The sequence below is a fragment of the Protopterus annectens genome, chromosome 17.part0, assembly GCF_019279795.1.
Source record: "Protopterus annectens isolate FY-2018-M chromosome 17.part0, PAN1.0, whole genome shotgun sequence".
NCBI lineage: Eukaryota > Metazoa > Chordata > Ceratodontiformes > Protopteridae > Protopterus > Protopterus annectens.
The window spans coordinates 276,922,653-276,942,951 of NC_056751.1; positions in this window are offsets into that span (position 1 = coordinate 276,922,653).

Sequence of the window (20,299 nt, forward strand, 5' to 3'; positions counted from 1 at the left end):
ATCATATACAACACAAAATGTATAAGCACAGAGATTCCTGGATTTTGTAAACACAAACTCCCTGGACCAAATAGTCAATACACCAACTGGGGTGCAGCCATACTCAAGCTGGTCCTCATTAATATGGGAGACTGCTGCATACCCCCTACTGCAATGCTTTCCCTGGTAAGGTCAGACCACAAAATGGTCTGCCTTGAAGTAAAAATAAAACCTGGACCCCCAGCTAAACCTGGAATATTCAGGAACTATTCTAAGGCTAACCTCCTGGTATTAAGTGAGAACCTAGCAAAATTTCAAACCCCCATAAACCATGAGAACACTTCTGCCAATGCAGAACTGTACACAGAAACCCTGTACAAGCATGTTAATAGCTGCTGTACCCACCGGGAAAAAGTAGAGAACTAGCTCAAAAAAAAAAAAGGTAACCTGGTGGAATCACAAAATCAATCAATTGTATAACAGGAGGAAGAAAATCATGGCAAAAAATAGGGGGCGCAGCACCCAGCAGGATAAAAGCACTCTCATCAAACTAAACAAACAACTCAAAGGACAAATAAAGTCAACCAAAGCCAAATTTGAGGCAAGTTTGGCCACCCAGGCCAAGGACAACCACAATGTATTCTTTAGCTATTTCTGCAACATGAAAGGCAATACACAGTTGTGTGCAGAGCTCATTGTAAATGGAGCCACCTATACTAAGCCAGAAGATACAGAAATCCTCCTGGCTAATACATTCAGCTACAACTTTACCCCTCTCTCCCCCTCAACCTTCCCTCAGGAAATATCAAATATAACTCTCCCTACTATCAATAGAGAATAGGTCCTTAATGGTCTCTCTAAGACCAAGAACACTGCATCAATGGGCTCAGACAATATCCCAGGATGCCTTCTTAATAGCATGAAATATGACCTATCAGGGCCTCTATAATTACTATTTAACTGTTGCCTCCAAACAGGCTTCATGCCTGATGAATGGAGAAGGGCAACAATCATCCCTCTGCACAATCGTGGGACATCTACAGACCTTGGAAACTACAGACCCATAATTCTCACTAGTCTTATATGTAAAGCCATGGAAAGAATTATCATGGAGATGATCAGTAGATATATAGCAAACCTCCAGACACTGGACCCAACCCAGTTTGGATTCGTCAAGAGCAGATCATGTCTACTGAACCTGGTTGACTTCTTTGAAAAGGTCATCAAAGCAATGGATGAGGGCAAAGTAGTTGACACTGCCTACCTTGACCTGGCCAAGGCATTTGACACAATTCCCCACTCCGGTATTATTGACAAACTCAAGAGGCTAGGGACAAACCCGTATGTCACCTAGTGGATAACCAACTGGCTCACAGACAGGAGCCAGGAAGTTAGAATTGGGGAGTCCACTTCTACAAATATGCCAGTCACAAGTGGAGTCCCTTAGGGATCAGTCCTTAGACCACTCCTTTTTGGCATTTACTTATCAGAAGTCAGCACCAGTGTCAGTGGTCTCTGGCTGACTAAATTTGCAGTTGATTGTCATTGAATCTCACACTGACACAAATGTTCTCCAGGAAGGGCTGAAACAGACAAACAGCTGATGTCAGAGCCATGGACTAAAACTAAATGCCAAGAAATGCATAACAGTATCCAATGGGAAGTCATCCATCCCTGGTAAATGTCATATTGACAATACACTCCTTAGAGTTGACCCAGTAGTCAGGGACTTAGGGACACACATAGATAGTAATCTAGCTTTTGATCATCATGTGTCTACAGTGGTGAAGAAATCATTCTATGTTGCGCAACTTATAAACAAAGGTATGGCATCTAAGTCCAAGAAAGTCATTATTCCACTGTATTTGGCATTCAACAGACCTATCATTGAGTACAATGCCCCCTTTGGTATGTACCTAACTAGGCATATCCAACAACTGGAACGTCCACAGAGGTTCCTCACTAAAAGTATACAGGGCATAAGTAATATGTTCTATGCAGACCACCTCAAGGCCATATCTCTGTATTCTGTCTCCTAAAGGCTTTTGAGAGGAGATCTATGCCTGGCATACATGACATTGTCAGACCTCACTCTGATGGACCTCTTGAATGTCCACAAAACAAACAGCACCAGAGTTACCCATTCTAAAGACTTAAACCTTGCCTGTGATATAAATAGGACCTGCTGGAGAGATAGGTATGTATCTCAGAGACTACCCATCTATGGCACATGCTTCCCACCCATGTGAAGCAGAGTTCCTCCCTAACCCAATTCAAGTGCAACTTGGACAACTGGATGGGAAACTGGAAAATCATCCCTGGTTTGGCACCTATGTCTCTAATGGGCAGGGGTAACCTGTAAATGGTTCATCTCTCAGGCCCATGCTTAAACTTATCAAGGGTATCAAAACTTGTCAGAGATTTGGGATGTATGGCTAGGCTTAAAAAGGCCCTTGTGGTTGTTAGCCTAGTAAACACATATGAACCTAGGAACCTGTGCCATACAGTAGTACTGGTTGCATCACTGTTCTGTATACCCTACCTTTCAGCTTCTTTGGCTTTCTTCTGTCATACACTACACCAGACACTCTATGCCAGTTGGCTTTGACCTTTTCATTCAGACTTCCCTTCTCCTCAAGCACTGCTCAGATATACTTAAAGATGTTAACCTCTTTCCTTCTATATCAATTCTCATCTTTTTCTGATTTCCCCAATTTGCTGCCATTACACCTGTCTTATCTGTACTTATTTTCAACTCCTATACCTTCGTTTTGCATTCCATTCTCCTCTCCTTTGCTGAAGTTTTTGCTCAGAGTCTGCCTGTAATGCCACATCATCTGCATACAGCAGCTTTTTCATCTGTTCCCTTTGACTTGTTTGCTAATGTAGTCCATCACCAGTATGAACAGCAGTGTGCTCACATTTGAACCTGATGCACACCCATTATTACTGGGAACCTTTCCTTGAGACTGAACACTGTTTGTACTTAGGTTCATAGGTTCATAGGTTCATACTAGGCTATCTGCCCTAGGGCATTTACAAGCCTAGCCAGAGTGTGTTTGGCTTTCGCCACCCTTTGAATTGAGTTTACTGTGCCCTTTTTAAGGTTTGTTTACTGTGCCTCTGTCTAGTAGTGACACAGAAGTAATCCCCGGGGTAAACCTACGATCTCCCATCCACTCGTCAAGATTCCTCTTGAAGAGAGTCAGTGAGGGGCTCTACCTAACATGTATTGGGATTCTATTCCAGAGCGAAGGGAGTCTCTGGGTTATGAATCTGTCCCTCCAGCATGTCCTATTTATTTCTGTTCTGATATTCAAGTCCCTCGAGCGCGTAGCTCTAAGGGATTTGGATTTTCTGAGGTGGAGCATGTCCATTAATTCTGGGTTGGACATAACTTTATACGTCAGGCATAGATCGCCTCTAAGTAGGCGGTATGCAACTGAGTAGAGCTGGAGTTTCTTTAACCGAGCAGCATATGGCATTTGTTTGAGTCCCTTGATCCTCTTTGTGAGGTACTTTTGGGGTCTTTCTAGTTGCTGCAGGTGTCGGGTAAGGTACATCCCAAATGGGGCATTGTATTCTATTTTGGGCCTGATGAGGGATGAATAAAGGGGCACGATGACCTCTCTTGATCTAGATGTGAATCCTTTCATGATAAGGTGGGCTATATAGAAGGTCTTTCTAACTACTTTGGCAATGTGGTTGTCGAAGGAGAGATTACTATCAACTTGGGTCCCCAGGTCCCTAATTACTTCCTCCATACTTAATGGGTTACCACCTATGTGGTAATTTGTGGGCACTTTGTTTTTGCTAAAGGGTATGACTATACACTTTTTGGCGTTTAGCTTTAGGCCTTGGCTCTGGCACCAGTTATCAGTCTCTGTGAGACCCTTTTGAAGGATGCTCATGTCAGCTGGAGAGTCAATTATGGCACCCAGTTTGCAGTCATCTGCGAACTTGGTCAGCCACAGTCCTCCCATGTTAGCCTGTATCTCAGAAAAATATATACCGAACAAGAGAGGTCCCAGGACTGAGCCTTGTGGGATGCCACTTGTAACTGGTTTCGAGTCTGACATGGCTCCAGCAATTCTGACTCTGTGGGTTCTGTCTTTGAGCCAGTTTGCAACCCATCTAGTGACATAGGGGTTTATATTTAAGCTGGATAGCTTATCTATGATGCCAGAGTGGGGTATTGTGTCGAATGTTTTTGCGAGATCCGGGTAGGCTTTGTGGACTACCTTCCCTTCATCTATGACCTTGGTGACTGTTTCAAAGAAGTTGACCAGGTTCAAGAGGCAGGATCTGCCCTTAACAAAGCTGAATTGGGTGGGATCTAGTGTCTGTAGGTCCCCAATGTCTTTGTTTATGAGTTCCATGATGATCCTCTCCATAGCTTTGCAGACTAGGCTAGTCAGGCTTATGGGGTGATAGTTTCTGGGGTCCGTAGAGGCATCACCTTTGTGGAGTGGGACCACTGTTGCTGTACGCCATTCTTTGGGCACATATCCTGTAGTAAGGCTGAGATTGTACAGCAGCTTTACGTGAGGGTTTAGTTCTTCTTGGAGTTCATGTAGGACGCAACCCAGGACACCGTCTGGTCCCATTGATGCTATGTTTTTTGCTTTGGAAAGGACGGCTTTCACCTGAGCATCTGAGATGTTAGGGAGGCAGCACTCTGCTGGGATAGATATTTGCTCTTTTGGGGGAGGGGGGGGTTTGCACTGAACCTGTCTGCCAGGATGTTGGCAATGTCCATAGGTTCAGTGTATTTTTTGTCATTTTGGATCAACTCTGAGCATATCTGGGAGTTGCATCCCAGGTTCCTAACATAACTGAAGAAGGCCTTGTGATTATCTTTAGTTTCCTGTGCAATTTTTCTCTCAAAGCTGGCCTTGGAGGATTTTATGAGGTGATTTAACCAAACTACTACTCTTAACTACCACACTAGCAATTCTTACCATACCATACTCACTTACCTCCTATGAATATATTTCTCTATCTGAACAAAACCATCATAGCCAACAGACTTTACCATCCTCATTCACCTTCTCCTTTAACCATAGTAACATAACCTATGTTTCTAATTACTCTTTACCTAAATTCTACAAAACAACTCACATTATTCACTTCTCTACCAAGAAGACTCTTAATAGCCTTCATAAACTCTTAAAATCTCTACAATACCCCCAGCAACACCCCCTCCTAGATGGTGACATTCATCCAAACCCTGGCCCCTATACTGACACCATAACTAACCCTACCAATGTAACAGTACCTATAACTTCTGCAATTATTAAACCAACTAACTCCCTTCTGATAGCTCACCTTAACATAAGAAGTATAAACAATAAAATTTCCCACCTGCATGCACTCCTTGATGTACACTCATTTGACATTCTATGTCTTACAGAAACTTGGCTACTTCTCATAGTTATATGCATTGTTAAATTTCCCATTTTTTTTGCTTGGAGCTTTTCTCCCCGGGCCTCTACTGAAAATGGACATATATCCAGCTAGACTAGCCCAGTCAACAAATGTAAAATAAATAAATAAATCATAGTTTTTTGCTAGTACTGATCAGAGATACCTTCCCTTTTAGGGATTTTGCTCTGTCATGTAGTAGCTTCCTCCTTCTTTTGTACAGCTTATTTATGGCTGGGGTCCACCAGACTGGATGCCTGCCTTTGGAAGATTGGGTCTTGGTTTTGTTTGGGATAGCATGATCCATGCATTCCTGGAGGTGTCCATAGAATGCGTTTATATAAGATTCTGCAGTTTGGGCCGTAGTTTCCACTTTCCCGGGGGCCTTGAAGGATTCCACTTCAGTTTTGAGAAGTGTGAAGTTCGCTTTTGAGAAGTTTTTCACTGTGGTTTTCTGGGCTGGGGGTGGGGTCGGGATGTGGATATCCAGTGAGATTAATTTATGGTCCGATCTTACCAATGAGGGGTATACCTCTGGTATGGAGCATAGAGTCCCCATGTTGGTGATGATTAGGTCAAGTATGTTTTCCCCTATTGTGGGAGTGGTGACTAGTTTTTCCATACATTTGAGTTTATAAATTCTAGGAACCTTTGGGCTAGGGTGTTGGGGCTTGAGTAATGCTCCCAGTCTATGTTTGGGTAGTTGAAGTCACCCAATATAATGGTGTTTGGAGAGATCTTCATATTCTCCAGTGTTCTCAGGAAAGCCGAGTGGGATTCCTGATTTTGAAAGGGTGGTCTGTAACATGCTACAAACTGAAAAGCAGTTTTGCCCACTGTTAGTTGCACATGGATGGTCTCTGATGCTTCATGCAGTGCCACTAACCTGGAGGTGTGGGTATCTTTGATGAATATGGATACTACCCCTCCTTTTGTGGATTGGTCTGAGTTTTGGGGCCAAAAAGCATGATATGAGGTATAACCTGGTAGTGCTGGTGTGCTCCCTGGAGCCTTGAACCAGGTTTCTGTCACTGCACAGATATCGATGTTCTCCATACTGAGGAGGGCTTTGAGTGCATGCATCTTGAGGTTTAGACTTCTGACGTTTAGCAGCATTACCCTTAGTTTCTTATTCATTGTGTTGTCTATGGTGGTGGGTTTGTCTTTTGAGCCTTGCCTAAAAAAGGCACTATGGGGGTGGCAAGAGCCTTTGCCAATATCTGAAAGCCCAGGGGTGACAGGTGCAAGCCGTCTCTAGCAAAGCAATGTGGCTTGTCGAGCATGTCATCCCAGGCCGACAGACACTGGATCCCCTTTGAATGACACCAAAATTTTACCCAATTGTTAAAATCGATCATTTTGCCTTTATACTGTGGCATCATTCTAGGTGAGGGTAAGATGCTGCTCAAGGTCAGGGTCATACCGGCCTGGGCTACATGATCATAGAGCTCCTCTATGTCTCTTTTCATGTAGTCAAGGGAGGTACATCTCAGGTCATTCACACCAGCATGGACAATGACTGAGTCATATTTGTACTTGCTTTGAAGTGACCTGAGTGCTTGTGTTATGTGGTGGATCCTAGCACCCGACAGGCAGCTCACTGTGAGCTTCTCTTTGTTCAACCTGGTGAGCGGGACGTCAGTGTGTCTGACTATAGAATCACCTATTACAAGTGTATCAGGTGTGTTATTTAGCCTTAAGGGCTGTGACTGTTTGGCACACTGACTTTGTGAGCTATGTGTTGCACGTGTTTTGGGGTAGTGTTTGCTTGGATGTCTGCTTTGGAGGTCTCTGTTGCTTAGGCAGATTTTTATTTAGAGCCTCTGAGTATGTTTTTGTGTGTTTATGTGTTTGGTTTGCTATTGTGATAGGACTATGTGATACTGGATTTGTGATATGTGAGGTTACCTTCTCCTCCTGACTGGTTGCACCAGTTCTGAGTTGAGAGAGCTCAGCCTCCAGTTTGGCTATATGGTTGCATCTCTCACATATATTTGAGCTTGTTGGGAGGAGGAGAGGGTTGTCTGTGTACATGAGATAGTTGTAACATTGCCTCAAGATTCCCAGATTCACCAGCTGGACTGGGGACGAAACCATTAACTGATCTTTGGACATGCTAGAATAGTATAGGGAACTCCTTTATCACTAAATCAAAAAGGACCAATAGGGGACAAGGTACTCGAAGGGAGTATATGAGGATGCAGTGCTTTTAGTTTACTAGTGCTGAGTTGTAAGATTGCTTATATGGGCAAGTGCAGGGCCTTAGATTGAGAATAGGGTGTTTAATTTGAGAGATAGAGCAGTTCTAAGGGAAAAAGTGAAGAGTAGACTTTGTGGAGCCGGGAACAGTTTAAACCCAATTAAGCAGCACTGCCTGATGCTGCGCTATACGCACAATCGCGCAAAGCCACGCTAAAGCAGGTTTTTATGCAGGAAACTTTAAAGAGCTAGAAATTGGACTAAAACGGCCAACAAACTACAAGATTCCTGTGCCGAGGTCACTCCTCCAGGTTCCCCACTCCCACTGGTGAGCAAAGAAACTTCCCTCTATCCAAGCAAGGAAATGGGCAACACAGGAACTATTCAAAAGTCCAGAATACAGCAATGCCTGTATAAGGGACTATTCTAGGTTAGGAAGGCGGGAAACAAGGATTTTTTTTGTTATTTTCTTTTTTTCAGGAAAACAGCAGGAAAAGTTCAGTAAATTCAATACACAGGCTAGCGCACTTGAGTGAGCAGCCTCAACAGTTAAAATTCAAACAAACACATTTTTAAAAGTGCAGGTATGAGAAAAACACAGAAACAGGCTTAAAACAGGTAAATCAACAGTTTAAACTTGCTTTTCGTTGTACATAACCTGCACTAATTCTAGCAATGTTTCTGGGACTTTGAACCACTACAGTACTGCCCAAATCAGCTTTCTTGGGACCTTGTCATAGCTTTCTCCAAGTCTATGAATGAGCAGTTGGACACTTTCCTTATATGTAGCTTCTTCTCAACTATATGTCTCACTGCAAACATTGTGTCAGTTGTGCTGCATCCTGATCTGAATTCAAACTGCTCATCTCCCGTCTTACTTTCTATTACTCTGTGTATTCATTTATCAATCATCCTCTATAGAACTTTCATGCAGTGTGACGTAGTTTAATACATCTGTACTGCCAGTGGTTGGGGATATCCTCTTTGTTCTTGTACACCTGCATGAGTATGCTTTTTCTCCAGTCATGCTGATTCTCTCCACACTGCTATGACTACCCTCAGGAGCCATTTCTCTCCTATCTTACCCAGCATCCTTATCATATCTGCTGTTACCTCAACTGAGCCTGCTGCTTTCCCTGACTTCATTTTCCTTAGTACTATTCTTACTTCTTCTAGGGGTGGGCTCCTCTTCTTCTGTCATTGTAGGCTGTGGGCAGTACAGCTTCTGTGGGGTTTTCTTCATTCAGAAGCTGCTGGAAGTATTCCTTTCATCTGCTCTGAAGTCTGGCAGACCATGAACAGGTTGTTTCTGACATCCTTTATGAAGGGTGTCTGACTAGCTTCTTTATCTTCTTGTTTTTGCATTCCAATTCTTCAGCCTGGTCTCTGTTGACCTTAGAGTCTTCTCTGACCCTTGCCTACAGCTGATTGAGGCAACCAGTGTTTTATGCTGTGGACTGACTGTTTCATTGGGGATAAATTTGCAATCACTGATTGTATGCCATTGCCCTTTCCTTACTGGGAGGAAGTCTACATGAGTTGCATGTTGGCCACTCTTATATGTGATCTTGTGACTGTCTGTCTTTCTGAACCACATTTTGGCTACTATCAAGCCATTTGCCACAGAAGTCTAGAATGGTCTCTCCTTCTTTATTCCTGTTTCCCCACCCATGTTGCCCCAGGCAGTCCTCATATCCTGTTCTGTCTGTCCCCATATGTGCATTCAAGTCACCCATTATCAACACCAATTCATATTCTCCTGCTTTATCTAGTAGGTCCTGCAACTGCTGCTTTAATGTACTCTTTTGCTCACTAATATAACCCTGCTGTGAAGCATAGGCTGTGATTATGAATACTGGCTTATCATTAGGCTGGAGTCTGATGCCATGAGCCTGTGACTAGTTCTTATGATATCCCTCACTGCCTTCTGTAGCCTCTCTCTCACCACAATCCACACACCATTTCTAGCCTGTCCATTTCCTGAGTAGTAGATTCTGGATCACAAGCCAAGCAGCTTTGCTGCTCTGTCCTTTCATCTTGTCTCTTGGATACATAGGATGTCCATCTTACTCCATACCATTGTATCATCCATTTTCAAGCTGTGTCCTATCAGTGAAATTACATTAAGTGTAGCAATTTTTAATTCATGTTTGGCAGGTTGATTGATTTTATGTCAAACTTTCACTCAACAGAGCTATCCCAGGTAACCTAGGCTGGACAACTGTACCCCAGCCAGCCAGTAGCTTAATGTCTCAGGGCTGCTGGGTTATTGTGAGCACATACTGGCCAATAAGGGCACATAAACCCCTCCTACAATTAGCATGGGACTTTGGCTTAGGTCGGAGTAGGCCAGGTCCTCAACTTACTTATCACCGGAAAATATCCATGCCCGATTTAGCAACATTAGTCAACATGACTAAATCACCTAGAGCTATATTTTACACTGTCAAGTGGTTAGCCTGCCACAACATGTAGTCTATGATCCATGTTCTCCTATCTTGAGGATACAGCACACTACAGTAGATGCCCATTGTGGTTGGTCTGTACAACTCAGACCATACAGGAAACCATTTGGAGTCTGTGCTGCTGTCCACAACTCCATTCATTTGTGAGTTTCAGGTGGAAACACTCAGCAGGTGTTTTGGAGGTGGGAAGAACCCCACAAAGACACAGGGAGAGCATGCAAATTCTAAACAGGCAAGGGCCAGAGGTCAGAATCATACCTTGTACCTTGTACATGGGAAGCAAAGACCTTAACTCTTGAAGTTTTACCATTCTAATAGGAACAATTGTCCTGGACTGATAGCCATACTCATAGACTTGGATTAACCTAAAAGGAAGGTTATCCATGTTAAGATACATGATGCAGCCTGTGCTTCTACTAAGTGCTGTCTGGTTTTGCATTATCTTTATTATTCTCCAAGATTGGAAAAAAAAACAATTGAATGCTTTCAGAAAACAATATCTCTTAGCCATTAAAATAAATATTTATCTGTTTTTATTGCTCTTTATCGGAGTGTCTCCATGGAGACATGAGAACCAGATACACAGTTGCTTCTACAAGCACTAATTTATTTGACAATAAGAAAACGTTTTATTATATTCAATGTTCTTTTTTATTTATTTGCTTTCTCTTAAAACTTGTTACTAGATCAGGCCAGGGGCCTTTATCCAGTCATTCTCCTATGGAACAGTGAGAAAAAGCACATAATTTTTTCTTGTATCATGCTCTTTTGACCAGACGTTTCTTATTTATTTATTTTTTTTACATTCCGCATCTACATTTTTTAAAACTAAACAAGGAGAAAGAAAGAAGGAAAGAAAAAAAAAGAAACACCTATTTACTTTACTATCCCCATTCCACTCAAAAATAACTGAGAAAAATTTACTTTGTAGCATGCAGATTAGATCATGCATTGTAAAAATACTACTGTTAACAACAAATTTATTTTACTTACAGTTAACTCTTTCCTTCCTCTTTCCCTCTCCTAAATGTTCTTTCAAAGATTAATGACATGAAGTAGGGCATATGCTTTAGAGTCCCCTATGAGTTAAACAAAGTAAAAAAGTCCAATATTTCTATGTTTTCTTGTTCTGTCATCTTTCACAAATATAAGTAATGCTTTGCAATCCCACATTTATTTGTCAATTTTTCAGTTACTGGTTTTATTCCTGTTGATCTCCATCAATCAAATCCAGTCTCTTTCATTTCCAACAAACTCCTGGTTCTTCTAGTCAACTTTTGAGCTTTTTTCTGTTTTTTCAAGCATTTTCCATTGAAACATTAGAAAACGTGTCACTGGCACAATCTCTCTATGGGTGTTATTACCACAAGAACAAGAAGCAGAATCTCCTTCTGTTTCACAGCTCACCTTTTGTTGGACAAACTTTTTATTTCCTGCTTAGCATGTTCTGCATAAAAATTAATTTTGTCCCTCCATAAAAGAATATTCTGAAAATAGCAGGGTTCAGCAGCTTAAATCTCATACCTACTTATCGATACTCTCTGATTAGTGGAATACATTTACTACTCTTCTGCTTGGTGTACAGTGAGCAATTGTTTTCCACAAAGATTGTACTGTCTCCCACTATTAGTGCTTTGTCCTTCTGCCACAGTTTTGTCAGAACTAACTTCATCTGCTGGCAGGATTGCATCTTTACTATTAAATGTATTTGTTACTTTCTCATGGCCAGGATTGGAGCATACACATGATGTGCCCTTTCAATAAACAGGTTCTGCTGTGGAATAGCAGTCCAGTTGCTTATGTGTGCTTCCATAAAATGAATACAGTCTGTTCCTTCCAGCTTCTCTGGTACAGCAGAAAATCTCTGGTTTTCCCTCCGTGTTCTATCCTTTGTTTACTTCCATTACTTTTTGAAACAGCTCTTCTTGAGCAGTCTCATATTCAGGCAACCTTTTCTTCATTTTGACCTCTGGTTCTTTGTAGTTTTATCACCTCATCTGGATATCTGTTTAAAGTTTCATACATTTTTTTCCAGCCTTTTGTTATTTTAGTTAAAATACTCCTTCAGTGTTTCATTTATTTTAATCAGCTCTGAGTACATTTGACTTATTTTTTTCATGTAGGTTATTGGAAGTCATGTCTTGCACCAAAGCTAGATCTGGAACTGCTTTTTGCTGAACGGCTGCAGATTTCTTCCCAGTCAGTGCTTTTTTCTTCACTATTTGTGATTGATTTTCTTTCAGATTCTCTGAATTTCTCTTCTGCTGCCATCCAGGGAGTGCACTTCCTAGCCAGTTATTGAAATTTACCCTAAAATACAAGTTTACTGGCTCGCTTCTAAGTTTTTGTTTTCACACTGTGACTGCTGAAATTAAGTTATTACTCAATGTCCAGCCATTTTGGAAGTGGATATCACAGCATTTTGACCTGATTCTTACAAATATGGCTGGCAAGATTTCATAAACAAAAAATGTCGACAGTTAATAAACAAACCTTGTACAGAACACAGCATTATTGCAATGATTCTTACAAATATCTCTGCCTCTCAAACTCTTCCTCCTTCTCTATCTCCTTTGCTAATGAATTCTGACCACAAATTTGTGGCTTTCTACTTTAAACTCACAAAAGCTATGCAGCAAACACAACTAAATTCAGGAAATACAAATGTAGATTATAACCATGCAAACATCAACCTACTATATAATGAACTATTAACATTTAGTTAAGACTGCACCACTCCTGACCTATATTCAAAACCAAACTTCACAGATGTGCTGGGAAGGACCACATTTGATCTTAAGTCACATGGAGCCTAGCCACTGAAGTGTTACAGGCTAAAAATGCTTTGCCAAAAAAAAAAAAAAAAAATATATATATATATATATATATATATATATATATATATATATGGATACACCTCCTTTGTCCACAGAGAAATTTACATGCAACTATAATCTTATTTTTCCAAAAGAATATTAGTTGTACTTATTCATGCTTCCACTTTCATGCAAACATATAATAGGAATTTGTTGATGCTAAATGCTGGCATGCTGACCATTAATCATTTTGTATTAGAAAGAAATGATACATAATTGTTTGAGGGGATATTTGGAGAATCATACTTACTGGAAAGTACATTGTGGAAGATGATAGGCTGCATCATGAAAAAGTCAAGATTGGGGCTGTGGCATTTTGCACTATATTTAAAAAAAACTGAAACAGAGAAGTAGCATGCACCATATATAAAAATGATAACATATCATTAGTTATATAATACTATTCATGGGAATTTGTGATAAAAGACAAGAAACAGTTACTGGCAGGGATATCTAACACTATAACTGTGACATATATCAAACAGATAGAAAATGTTTGAGAGGATTACAGAGTCATAAAAAATGCAAGGGAACTGGGCCCTTTGACAATTTTTGTCTCACCATTACCCCCATTAGACTTTATATATCCCCTTTTCCAAAGAGCAACATTCCAGTCCATGATCATGGATCAATTTGTGGATACGCATCCATTTGTTTAACTCCTTCTTGAAGAAAGAATGTGAGTTATATTGCTTCATTTGTTGTGGACGTTTGTTCAAGAGAAGGGATAATAACTGTATGATCAATTTGTTTCTCCATGTTTTCTTTATTTGCTGAATCAGGTTTAGATCCCTGGTTTTAATGTTAGCAGGTCTGTTTGATTTGTGGAGATACAAGAAGTCCTGGACTACTGAATCCTACTGGTCAAAAAGAGAAGGCACAGTTGACCCCAAAGAGTCTATAGATACTGAATAAAGAGACAGTGCTTCTATACTCTCCTGGCACTTGTTTGTGTTTTGATTTTCTTTCTTTTTTTTTTTTGGCAATCACTTCTAATTCAAACAGGTTCTGTTTGACTATATTTAGTAAACTTGTGTGTGTGTGTGTGTGTGTGTGTGTGTGTGTGTGTGTGTGTGTGTGTGTGTGTGTGTGCGTGTTTGTGTCTGTGTGTGTGTGTGTGTGTGTGTGTGTGTGTGTGTGTGTGTGTGTGTGTGTGTGTGTGTGTGTGTGTGTGTGTGTGTGTGTGTGTGTGTGTGTGTGTGTGTGTGTGTGTGTGTGTGTGTGTGTGTGTGTGTGTGTGTGTGTGTGTGTGTGTTTGTACTTGTTTGTCCTGCAGTCATGACAATACTGTCAACAGTGTTTTATCTCTGCTGGAGGTGAAAAAGGACAGAACTGATTAGTGATGCATGTTAAATAATATAACTAAAATATATTATTATATTGTCATCATGGCTGGATTTTTAATGGTTTCTATCTTTAAACTACTGTAAAATGTTAAGCTGTCTTCTCTGAATGATTCTGGCTTCCAGATCTGGAAGGGACAGAATTTATACAAAGTTTTTCAGCAATGGTCTACAAGCTAATACTCTAAATTACTTTTCTGATAGGGTAGCTGTTATCAAAATCATTCTTTCCAATGATATCACTTATTTTATAAATAAATCTAATTCCAAAGACATCTCTCTTTTGAATTATTTTTTCTAAGTGAATGTCTCCAAAGCACCATTAGCATTGTTTATTTCTACAGTCATTTATTTTTTGAAAGCCCTGACTCATCAGCCTTGTTTTCTTTCATTAATGAAGGTCAATGGGCAATCAAGGGAGTTAATGAGAGATATTACAGTCTGTGCATTTAATGTCAAAGTATGTTAGTGATTATTAAGAAAAACACTGGTTAATTATGTTGGAATATGTGTAATGTGTTAATAAGACATTTAATGTTTAAAAGGATACTTTTGAGTCTTGATATAATTTTGAACAGTTGTGTGCCTGTAAAATTTTAAGAATACTTCTATATTTCAGAAGTATGACTTTTGTAATATTTGAATTGAATATGTATATGAAATAATAATGGATTAAAAGAACTATACTGGAAATAAATACTGAGTTGTCCTGTAATTTATTGTAGTTTTTTTAGTGTTAATGTGTATAGCAAAGCTTTGCTTGTGAATATGCATACTCTGTAAAGGTATTTCTTGTTATATAACATGTAAGTAGCACTATTGAATGAACATTAACATGAGTTATAATTGTTAATGATAACATGTTTATAGTGCTTGGTAGTAATTAATATATTTAAAGCAGTTTTAAGTACTGCGAGTGGTTTTGAAACTTATTTCCATTAACACAGTCTTTCCTTTAACTTTTAATAGTAATACATTCAAAATATTTGTAATATTATGGCAAAGTTATTTAGCATTTGGTCCTTATTTATACTGTGTTTGAATGATGAAGGGATATAAATAATTTAAATTATGAGTGGGGCAACTGAATGTGCAGACAATATATTACGTGGTTCTCTTTTAATGTGTATAGGTAGTTGGTTTTCTGTTAATTTACAAGCTCATCTGTATAATGTGCATATTATTTGTGAAATAAATGGTTTAGGAATAATATCAAATTAAAACAATCTATTCAATATTAAGAAATAAGTAGAGTTATTCTCTGATGAAGTGCATAGATGGTTTTGCACACTTTTGTGTTTATACTGGCAAGATGTATACATTGAAAATGTGAAAGACAATAGGTTTTGGAATATACAAAAGTAGTGCAATGCATGTATTTACTTTTTATAATAGCAGTGAGGTGTTATAAGAATTGCCAGTAGGTTGATAGTAAAGCATATTATTGTTATGGTTATTATTATTATTATTATTATTACTAGAAGTAATAGTAGTTTACTGTACTGTTTAAATTTACCTGAAGGAATGACTCAAACTATTTATCTCTATAGGTTTTGATCCTTGGTATTCACTTTTGTTTTCATTAAAAGTAAATATTAAAAGGCATTTAAACAGAGATAAGAAAAAGTATTACACAATATAGGTTTAATTAAAAAATAATATTTTAATTGCCTTACAGAATTCAATTCACTTAACTGGTGTGAAGTATGAGTACTGTATTAATTAAGCCTTATTCTTTAAGAGAATATTTTCCTGTTAATATTTAAAGATAAATAGTAATACCCATGTGACACAAAATTTTAAAGTGTCTCTTTTTTAATAATTGATCATAGCATAATGTAACTATATTGAATATGCAACATAAACATACTGTAAGCATGTAGTGTGTAGTCTTATAAGTATATATTATTTAAAATGTTTCTGCTCTATTATGTATAGAAAGCTTTTATTTGTGCATATGGATAGTTTGTGGATGCAGAGGCATATGTTATTACAGTGGGGAGGGGAGGTGCTATAATAATTAAGGTATTTTCCTCACAGATACAAAGTACAGGATTTGATTCTGACCTCAGAATCATCTGCAGACTGATAGCCTAGTATTTAAAGGGATAGGGAAATTATCATGGCATTGAAGGTACATACCACACAAATACAAAGTTCTGTGTTTAAGTTTCAGTTTTGGTCAGTGTTTGCTTAAAGCTGAGGTTTGGCATAAGGCTTAAGATTCTTATCTGAAAGGGTTTGAATAAATACAGTATACCATTTATCTTAGTTGCATTATGTGTTGTCTTCGTTACATGATCACAGAGGTAAGGAAAACACACCAGCACAATATATGCAATAATGATTAATTTTAATTTCCATTACTTCACTGATGAACTTCCATAGAAAAATATGTGGTGAAACTCCATTGACAATCACTTTCATCTAAAAATGAAAACAATGAAATAAGGTGATTGCAAATGAAACAAATAAGTTACATGTGTGAATTTTGCCCCAGTTGCATTTCAGCTGTAATATCATTTGTCCACTGCAAACATCAATAAAATTTATCAAAACTCACAGGATGTGATAAATGCATGCTGGGATGAAATCCGCTGTAGTCGTAATAATATATACATCTTCATTATGTTTTTCTAATTCATCTTCTTATAGCTATCATAAAAGAAAGAACATGGTGGGTTTAACTGTAGTCATTTGCTTTACTGTATTTTAGAAGCACTTTTATAGATTCTTTGTCCATTAGATGTTAAAGCAATTTATGATTATTATGTAATTTCAATCTGCACAATTCACAATGAAAATTATATATGCTACTGCCTTATTGGCATAAATTATAAGAAATGTATGGCAAACAAGGACATAGGCAACCCTCAGACAGTTGACCCAAGCCAGTATGGCTTTGTCAAGGGAAGTTCATGCCTACTAGGTTTAGTGGACTTTTTTGACAAGGTCATCAAGGCAATAAACAATGAGAAAAATGGTGCATACTGCCTACCTGGACCTATCTCAGGCATTTGATACAATAACCCACTGAGGCATAATTGAAAATCGCACTGAACTGGCCATAAATCCCTACATAGCTCACTGGATTGCCAGCTGACTCATAGACAGGACCAAGGAAGTCAGGACTGGTGATACCACCTTCACTAATAAGCCGGTCACCAATGGGGTATGTCAGGCTCTGTGCTGGGACTGCTCCTATTTGACATCTTCTTCTCAGATGTAAGAGCTAATGCTGTGGGCCTTTGGCTGACCAAGTTCATAGATGACTGTAAATTGGGAGCTATCAAAGATCCTTGCCATGGCACAAACATCTTAAAAGTGGGTTTAACACAGACAAATGACTGGTGTCGAAGTCATGGAGTAAAACTCAATGCCGAGAAATACATAATAGCACTTTTTGGAAAAACTGCCACTCAAGCTAATTACTCTATCAATAGGGCACCCCTAAGATTTGACCATGTAGTCAGGGATCTAGAAACATATGTAGACAGTACTCTGACATTTGACCAACACGTGACCAAGGTAGTAAGAACATCATACTTTGTTAGCCAACATATAAGTTCATGGCATCTGGGTCCAAGAATGTCATAGTGCCACTTTATTTGACCTCTCTCAGGCCCACCAGTGAGTAGCATGTACCTGACCAGACATGTGCAACAGTCTGAATGCCCACAAAGTTTCCATAAACACATTGTCCTATACAGATTACCTCGCAGTCTTATCTCTGTATTCTTCCTCCTACAGGTTACTAAGAGCCAATCTATGCCTGGCATATAAGACATCCTCAAATCCGGCTCTGATGGACATTTTGCACATCCACCAAATGAACAGCAGAAGTACCACTAGATCCTAGGATTGAAGTTTTGCTTGTGACATAAATAAGACATGCTGATGAGACAGATATGTGACTCAGAGGATCCCCGTGATCTGAAACAGGCTTCCCATTCATGTGAAGCAGAGTCCATCCCTAACTCTAAGTGTAAACTTGACCAGTGGATGAGAAGCTGGAAATTCACACAATGTCTTTGATGGACAGAGGCAGACACTAATGCCTAAACTAACATAGCTCCCCAAAACACACACACACATATAACCTACAGAAACCTCTTAAGGTACCCTCTCCTAATAAATACTTGTGATACATAGGGAAACAATTGGGTTGTATTGCACAGCTAGGCTTACAAAGGCCAAGGTGATCATTAACCTTGTATAATCCTATGAACCTGTTTCATCTTACCCTTTTGCCCAATAGCAGTGTTTTGGGGAATAAAAAAGTTTTCAAAAGAAATTGCAGTGGAACAGCCTTTGCTATAGAACAGACTTTTCTGTGGGAAAGGCAATGTTGTTGGTTTATTTTGAATATATGTTTTGCTGTATTATTTCTTGACAGACTATATTGTCTGTTTAGTTTTCCTGCAGTGTGTTAAAATATTAACAGTTATGGTTAGGAGAGAGCAAGGTTGTGTCTCATAGTGAGATGTTAAATACCTTTGAACTGTGTGAATAGCTACAGACTATTTTTGTTTAAATGTATTTATTTTTATTTATTTTACATTTTTTGACAGGGAGTGTCCGACTGAGCCAAAGCCCTTTTTCAGCGGAGGCCCAGGGAGAAAAGCTCCAGACATGTAACATTCAAACAGTCTAGCAAAATTTAATTAAAACAAACAATGTTGACTAAAGAGAATATTCTTGGAAATTTTTTGGTTTATAATAACTGTTACAGTTCAAATTTAGAGAAAATGAAGGAGGAGTATAGTGAGTTAGTAAATATATTAAATAGTAGAGGCCCAATTATGGATCCTTGGGGAACACCTGTTTTTACATATGGGGGGAACAGAATGCTAAGTCCCATCTGACTGATTGCTGTCTATCAGTCAGATAGCTGGAAAACCATGCTACTGTATCAGAAGTGAAGTAGAGGTTTGTGAATTTGTTGAGTAATAGGGAGTGTGAAACAGTGTCAAAAGACTTAGGCAGGTCAAGGAATAGGCAAGATATAAGTTTATTATTGTCTCTGGTTGGAGAAATGGTGTTGAGAAAGGATAGAAGAGCAGTAGTGGTACTGTGCTTAGGACGGAAACAGTGCTGGGTAGGAGTGAGAAGTTTTTCTTGTAGGAGATGATGCATAGTTTGTTTGTGTATACATTTCTCAAGTATTTTGGAGAGAGGAGAGAGTATGGCAATGGGTCTGAAATTAGATATTTCTGTGGAGTTACCTCCTTTGTGAAGTGAAAGAGTATAAAACTGTTTCCAAATAGTTGGGACTTTAGATTCAGAGACTGAACGGTTGATAAGCACAGATACAGGCACAGCCAGGGAATGTGCAGCAATCTGGAGAAAGTATGAAGGAATATGATCAGCTGATTCAGAGCATGGCTTAAGTTTAGAGAGTAGTGATTTAATGTAGGTAGTAGGAACAAGTTTGAAAGAGAGACAGTTTATAGGGTATGCAGAAGGGGTTGGTTCAGGGAGGTTAGAGGAGTTATAGTTAGGACAGTTGCTATTAAATAGTTTGGTAATAGATTCTATGAAGTAGGTGTTGAAAGCATTGACAGTGTCTTCAGAGGTCTTATCAGGACATGGGTTTGGTGAGGTAGGGTTTCCAGGGTGCAGGATCTGATTAATAGCGTTCCAACATTTTTTGGGGTCTAATTTTAATGTTGTTGAGGGATTTATGTAGAAGGTTTTTTTGTCATTGTCAATGATTTTTTTTGTTTGATTTCGAAGTTCTTTGAACTTTTGCAAGTCAGCAGGATGTTTGGATTGTATCCATATTTTCCAGGTCCTATCTCTGCTTTTCATAAGAGAGTGGGTAGTTTTTGACAGCCAGGGTGAAATTTTGGCTTTTGCTCGAATCTTTCTAGTTGTGGCAAGTGAGTTTAAGATGGTAAGGAAAGTAGAGTTAAAGGCATTAACTGTCTCATCCAGTGAAAGCTGTTTAAGGAAATCCCAGTTGACTCTAGAGAGAAGGGTTTGGAATGTTTCAGGTTTAAAGTTGGTGAGC